The sequence below is a fragment of the Punica granatum genome, unplaced genomic scaffold (assembly GCF_007655135.1).
Source record: "Punica granatum isolate Tunisia-2019 unplaced genomic scaffold, ASM765513v2 Contig00421, whole genome shotgun sequence".
Classification (NCBI taxonomy): domain Eukaryota; kingdom Viridiplantae; phylum Streptophyta; class Magnoliopsida; order Myrtales; family Lythraceae; genus Punica; species Punica granatum.
In genome coordinates, this window is record NW_022204336.1 from 22,069 (window position 1) to 29,764 (window position 7,696).

Sequence of the window (7,696 nt, forward strand, 5' to 3'; positions counted from 1 at the left end):
AGACAATGAACAAATCACATGTCTATCTGTGTCACTAACCCTATAAATTATAAATAAATTACTTGATTTCAGCATGGCACACGCTGATTTTTTGTCAATTTTTATATGTCAGAAAGGTAATCAATAAATATGAACATACAGTTAATATCGAAGAAAATAACAACATATAATTAATATAGGTAGGCAAAATAAATCAGGTAGATATATAATATAATCATTTGTGAGAGCCAACATACAATTAATATATGTAGGTAAAATAAATCAGGTAGATATATGATATAATCATTTGTGAGAGCCAAAGAAGTTAAGATCATGATGATTAGCAACTACTTATTCTAGTCTCATGTAAATGCACAAGAATAGCATATATATCAAGAGATAATAATACTAAATATGTATATGTGCATATATACGAAGAGTGGTAGATATCCTACTGGGGTTAGGATGTCAGAAAAAGTATAGTGAGTCGAAAGGTGATACGTAAAATCAATTTATTTAAGTCTTATATTTATAGGATCCCATTTTTTTCAGTCATCTTAAAAGCTTTTAGTTTTTTCAATTTTTTTTAATTATATGTTACCATTTATAATATGGACATATATTTGAAATTCATTAAATATAACCAAAACCAGATATATTTATACTGAAAGTTCTTTTGATAAGACAATGGAAATGTCAATTCATATGGAGTTGAGCGTGTTAAAATATGTCTTGCTTGACGCAACTACATTTCGTTTTATAGAGAAGATAAAATAGGTAGTCGACAAATATGAACATGCAATTAATATCTAAGGAAAATGATAAACTAGGTAATCAACAAATATGAACATGCAATTAATATCTAAGAAAAATGAAATAGAACATACAATTAATATAGATAGGAAAAATCTATCAAGTAGAATATAATCATTTGTAAGTGAGAGTAAAAAAAGTTAAAATCACGACGATAAGTAAGTACAGACTCTAGACTTATGAAAATGCACACGAGTAACGTAGATATTAGGATATAATAATCCTAAATATGTACGTGCGCATATATATATATATATATATAAAGAGCGATAGATATCATATATGAGTTTGGGTGTCGGAAAAACCAATTTATTTAATTCATATTTATAGAATATTTGACACATTGAATGTGAGAAAAATTACCTATCTCGAAAAGTTCTCTTAGTTAACGCGAAAATTTATAACTTTTTTTTTTTTTACAAATTTCTTATATTATATGTTCCCATATATGATATAGACATGTATTCAAAATGCATTGAATATATAACCAAAACCAAACATAATGAATATTCTTTTGAATTGAAAATGGAATGATCAATTTACATGGAGTTAAAGGTGTTAAAATTTTTAAATGGTGTAACTGCACTTCGCTCCTAAGCTTTTATATATACTAGATGGACAAGCCCGTGTAAATGGTAGCATAATCAATAAAATTACTGTCCTAACTCTATAAAAATGATTTTTTTTATCGTCATTACTGTTTACGTTAAACATTCTGGTTGACTAATATTATATATTTTCTTGAAATTTAATATTTTTGTACAAGTGCCCCAATCAAAATGTAAACCACCCAACAAAATATGAACAACATTTTAGATCCAATATTTTCTTGTGATTTTTTGGAGACGTGTAAAGAGGTTGTAAATTTACTCAAGTGTACTTTCTAGAGAAATGAAAAGATTGGAGTAAAAATCAGTGAAGTCAATGCGTGGAATGTGAAGAGACTATAAACCAGTAGCTCCTTATTTGCCGAGAAAGATTATGTAGAAACTCCTCAATATATGAATTACTGGTTCTCGTTGAGAGTACTTTAAATTACTATATATTTATATAGATAGATTGACAACAAATATAAGTTTAGATAAATGTTAATGGATGGCCATCAAAAGGTCATAGTTGAAGAGTGTTTATGATCAGCTTATGCATGCTCCGGGGAAAGAGAATATAATACATATATACTTATATGACTTTTTGACTTCCTGAAGAACGTTTAGAATTCTTGAATGATGTAGCTTGATAGTTGTATGTCACTTGTTGTTTCATGATATGTGAGAACTATAAAAATCATTCAATCGCGGACTACCTATACGTGTCATCTTCTGATGAATTGATCTTGCTTTTATAATTTATGTAGATATAGATTTTATTTATATATTTTTCTTATTATCAGCGTGACGGACATGCTCATAAGCATTTATCGCATGTCGACTAATCCACCCTTTCCCACCAGAACGAATTCATCGCCTTCCTTAATTTATTACATTGATGGGACACTCAAATCTTTTTCGATATGTAGTTTGATATTCTGAAATTTACTTGATCCCGACGATTTCAATTTGAGATGATACAGTTCATTAAGGGATAAATTTCTTTTAATGTATATTTTTTCCATTTACAAGTCAATACCTTACTTAACGGACCAAGCGTCAAACTACTTGAATCAATTCACGTCAGTGATCGATGTGATTTAGGATTGGACACAAATGTGATGATTATATATATGTCTTATCTAAGAATTATTCCCTATTAAAGCCCTGCGCCTAGAAGAATTGGCGTATTAAGTTCATGGTTGGTACGGGAGAGAATAAGGATTTAATTGATATAATTTGAAATATTACGTGATATATGTAATATTTATGGGATCTTGCATAATCGATAGATATGATCGACTACATATGCGAGTCCCGTATCTACAAATAGAATTCGTTCAATTCTCCATAAAATTTATGTAGTTGGCTTGATTGTCTATTTTGCATCACTAACAAATTGATCTATATATATTAAACTGGAGGTCCCTTGAAAAGAACTCTAGCTGCAATATTAAATCCGTCCGCCTCGCTTGCTATACGTTAATGAAAAATTAAAACCTTCCGCCTCGCTTTTGCATTTTTTAATTTTTTTTCCCTTTCTTCATAATGGGTTCTGTCCCGTTTTAGATCACTAAAAGAATTAATATCTTCCGCTTCGCATATCTACATATTTATATTGGAAATAAAAAAATTTCCTTATAAAGAAATATTTATAGAGGTTAACTTATTACAATATACTCGTCAGATCTTTCGATTCAACTGGATATGTGAAACATGCATGTTCAACAGAAATATGGCACCACCAATCATTATCATTACATCAAATGAAAATAGGTCCCATAAGGGCACCCGGGGGCGAGTGGAGACACAGTGGTCTCATGAGGGCCCTGGGGACAAGTGGAAACTTCTTCTCCCCTCGCCACCTTTTTTTTTTTAAGATTCACCACTTTTTTTTTAAAAGAAAACTTTTAGATTATTTTAATTATTGTTTTAATTTCACCCTTTCTGTACTGTTTTTTAATTTGGCTTGAATACGGTACTAGGTGATCCTGCCAACCCATTAGGCCTTATAAATGGACCACTTATTTCCAAAAAAATTCTACCCAAAATTTTATTTTGAAAAATCAGAAAAAAATTTGTATTATAAGTACTAGATATACCAACTAAGATATATGCAATATTTTATTTTTTCGAATTTTAGGTTGTGAGCGAAGATCCTTTTCATCTATTAGGTGTCTCAGTTTTTTCTTTTTTTAACTTCCTTTTTTTGTCCTGAGTCATAAGCTAAAACTCGTATATAAAAATTAAGAAGAAAACATTGGCACATAAGAGGAACTCATTCCACCATCTATTAACTTAAAAGTTTAGATTCAGCATGTGCCAAAGGATTTATCCCCTCATTAAATCTCTTATGTAAAATTAATATATATAGATAATAAACTTAATTGAATTGGCATGATAAATTATAATAAATTATAATAAATAGAAAGGTCTCAAATTCAAGTTGTGTCAATAAAAAATTCAACAAAAATAATGATTAAATAACGATGGCGTTAATTTTTTTTGAATAGTTTATGTAAAAAGAACAAATTTAAAGATAATATAGAATAACATATATAATTTTTTTTTGTATTCTCTAGATGTATAGAGATATTTCAAATTCGGAAAAAAGGTTCTTAATATTACATCTATCTAACGAATAATTTGAGGTAATTTTTGGACCAGCGGTGAGGGGCGGACATGTTCCCCAGTGCATATAAATTGGACGCTACTATAAAATAAAATTCTGAAATGGGGAAAAGTAAAGTACAATCGTTACCAAAATATGTTAGACTTAAAAAACTTTAAAAAAAGCGAGAAAATAAATTGAATAAAGTTGTACAGGTAGGACACGAACTTAGTTTTAGAAAGGAAGAGGGAGTTCGAAATGATTTTACATTTCTCTTAATTTCTGGAAGATATATGCAACTAATAAGTATGAATAAAATTCTGCGAGTAGTCATACCTTTTATGCTGCAATCACATTCCTCCCAAAAATAAAATAATGAAATATATTTGTTTTTTATTAGACCCATCTCTAATAACTAAAGCTATATATGTGAAAAAACATGTAAGTGAATAACGAAATGAGAGTGAATAGTTGCATGGGCAAGAATGGAGGGACAAAAAACATAAGCTTGTAACTAAGAGAGAACGGGTATGAGTATTTTTGGAAGTTAAGTAAGAGGAAACAAGAAAAGAATCAGCTTCATACTTTTATACAGTGGATAAAGTATATAGACATATAATAGAATTCTCTATGTATTTACAATTAGAGTAGTTTTTTTTTTTTGTGTTATATCGAGCGCCTACGCCAGCCAACCTCTTGACAGGTTGAAAGAACACAATTGTAAGAAAAGGAAAATGAGAAATGCTTTTAGCAAGTTTCAAATATCAAACGGTCAGTTAAGTTTGAAAATCAAATTGGAGCATGCATGGTGATATCGGGATGATGTTCTTTCTTCACCTGGCTCTCCTTTTATCTATATTAATTTTCTTCTTTTTTATTTTTTTCGGTGTACACCCTGGTATTCAGAACCCAAATGGACTCCGACTAATCTAGTCAAGCTGAGTCGGTCCACTAAAAGATAAAACTTTCACAGCATGAATTTTCACCATTCACAATACTCGAATTCGAGACTTTACTTATCGGGAATGAGCACCGAACCGCTTGAACCAATCCACATTGGTTTTTTCATTTTTTTTTTATTTTTTGTCTAATAAAAACCAGAACCACCTCTTAATTCCATATCGGGATGATGTCACTGCAATCAAATTTCCTTTGTCTCCCTGCTTTTTATTCTTATAATATAGACAAGAAGAGGCGAGGAGTTATTTTTTGGACTATAAGGGAGAGCTATGGCCTAATACAAAAATAGAAATAGCAAAATTAAATAAAGGGGCACGGAAGTCCCACTAACGAGGATCGAATCCGAGACCTCATAGTTTCGGGCAACGACTTATACCACTGCACCAAATCTCCTTCCGCAAGGGGATAATTATTTTAGACAATTCACATTATAAGCGGTCATAGTTGTTAAATAGCTTTGGACTACAAATAATTTAATGATGCACGTAATTATCACATGACAGTTTTATAGTAGCAGTGAGATTTTTTTCGATTATAAGGAAGGTCCATGAATTTTGTACAATGAATTAGAAATTTTAAATATTTAATAAAAGAACACGAGAAGTTTCACCTAATTAAGTATCTAACTTGAAATCTCTTGATTATCAAGTGAGACTTTGTACCACTGCACGACATCATTTTTGATAGTAGTAATGAGATTTTGATTAGGAATTTAGTCTTTTTTTTTCATTATAGATGATACGGAACTCACTCCGTAACAGGTACTCCCGAGTGGAAATTATTTAATTATAATTGAGTTATTGTAATAATGAGATTTTCATGGCTCTTTATTTCTTTTTTTTTAATTTCTAATAAACCCGGTTTGTATCCAAATAATTGGTCTAGCTGCTTACAATAAATAGGAAATCATAACAGAAGTGTTTACCTACCTAAAACGAATAACAATTTTTCTAAGAGAAGGTGAGTTTTCTAGATAATTTCCCCGATTCAGATGGATTTGGAAAAATACTTTTGATACTTCTCAAATTTGCTTCTTTTTTTTTCTAATTGAAAATCTAACTAGTTGTCCTTTTTATTTTCAATAATATCAATTCTTCTTCTTGTGATTGGAAAGTTCTAATTGTTGAAGTTTGATATTATTATTATCTAAATCTCATACTAATAATGGTCATTTAAAATTTTATATATGATTAGTCTCAGGTGTCGAAATTTTTTTATTACTCTAAGACACTTTTCTTTAAATTAATTATATAATGAAATTTTAAATTGAAATAATTTTTATTTTATCATAAATAAGAGAAATAATAACAAATATTAACTGAGTGACATGATTCCTAATTCTCTATAATGAATTTTTCTTTTTGCTGAATAATTCTCTATAAAAGAAACAAAATTGGAAAAGAAAAATAAAAAGGAAAAGACTTTTCCAAAAGTCTTAGTCTCTCCCTCAATTATTGAGCTCTCTTCCCTTCTATAAATACCACAATATTCACATACCGAAAGCAGCTAAACCACATCCATTTTAGGGTAAAACAGAGAGAGAGAGAGAGAGAGAGCGGCAAATTGAGACGAAATATGGGGATCTTCAGTTGGCTCTTCCCAGGTATGTGCTTTAGGTCTATTTAGTCGTAACCATTTAAAAATGATGCGGTCTTTCGTTTTATATTGCCTATTAAGATTTAAAAAGTTTCAGAAGAAAAGGTACGTATCTAATCAAATGGTGTACTTGACTACGCTTCGCCTTCAAGGCCATAGTTAGTGAAATGTAAGATTTTATTGTATCCCGAGCAACTGATTGCACCAGTGATTGTCTTGTTCCTAAGGTTATAATCAATGACGAGTTGTACTAATTTCTTCTCGTGCTTGACCATCGGATGAAAACCTTTCTTCCTCTGCTTTTTATTTGATCACTATAATAATGATCAATTAACATGTTAATAGAGAAAAACAGGTGGCCGGAGCTGATAGAAAAGAACGGGGACGAAGCAGTAGTAAGAATCGCCGAAGAGCACAAATTGGCGGTGCATAAAATTAAATATGGTGAGCCCATCTCTGATATAGACTACAACCCGGAACGCGTTCGTGTCTTCGTCAATGCGGCAACGTCATCCTGGTCCCTACGATTGGCTGAGCAATCCTCTTACCATATAAAATAACATAAACAAGCTCCTTATAAGAGGAGCCTGTTCGTGGATGTGATAAAAGCAATGTTATGTACTAGTTACCCAAGAAAAAGGGAAATGTTATGTACTTTCTCTTATCAAATAAAATAACATAAATAAGCTCCTTATTAGAGGAGCCTGTTCTTGAATGTGGTGAAATAAATGTTATTATTTTAGTTTCGCTTTGTCTTAATCTGGGTATCATGTTCGGTTTACATATATTCATTCATCGTATATTTCAATTTTATTAGTGTGACGGACGTGCGTTGCTCGTGCATTGTTCGTGGAAATATTAAACACTATATTTTGTTTATATATACCGCATTCTTGTTAAAATATATACGCTGTAAGGTAAGGCAATAGTATATATATATATATATATACATATATATGTATGAAATGTCCAACTATGGGCATTTGGTAATATTCAATGTTAATAGTAAATTTGATGTTTTTTTTTCGGTTACAAAATTTGATGTGTTATTCGTTGCTTGTATATTTCATCGATATGCGACGCCTCAAAAATTATTTCATGCGCAACGTAACAATGTGATATTCATTAACGAAAAAATATATGATATAAC

At 30.5% G+C, this 7,696-nt stretch overlaps 1 long non-coding RNA gene across 1 annotated transcript; it reads left to right on the top strand.

Annotated features, from left to right (window-relative positions):
- The first annotated feature begins 6,448 nt into the window (after positions 1-6,448).
- On the top strand, positions 6,449-7,261 carry LOC116190335. The gene is made up of 2 exons (XR_004152654.1): positions 6,449-6,553; positions 6,892-7,261. It is a non-coding gene; the product is annotated as an uncharacterized LOC116190335 (long non-coding RNA).
- The last annotated feature ends 435 nt before the right edge of the window (positions 7,262-7,696 follow it).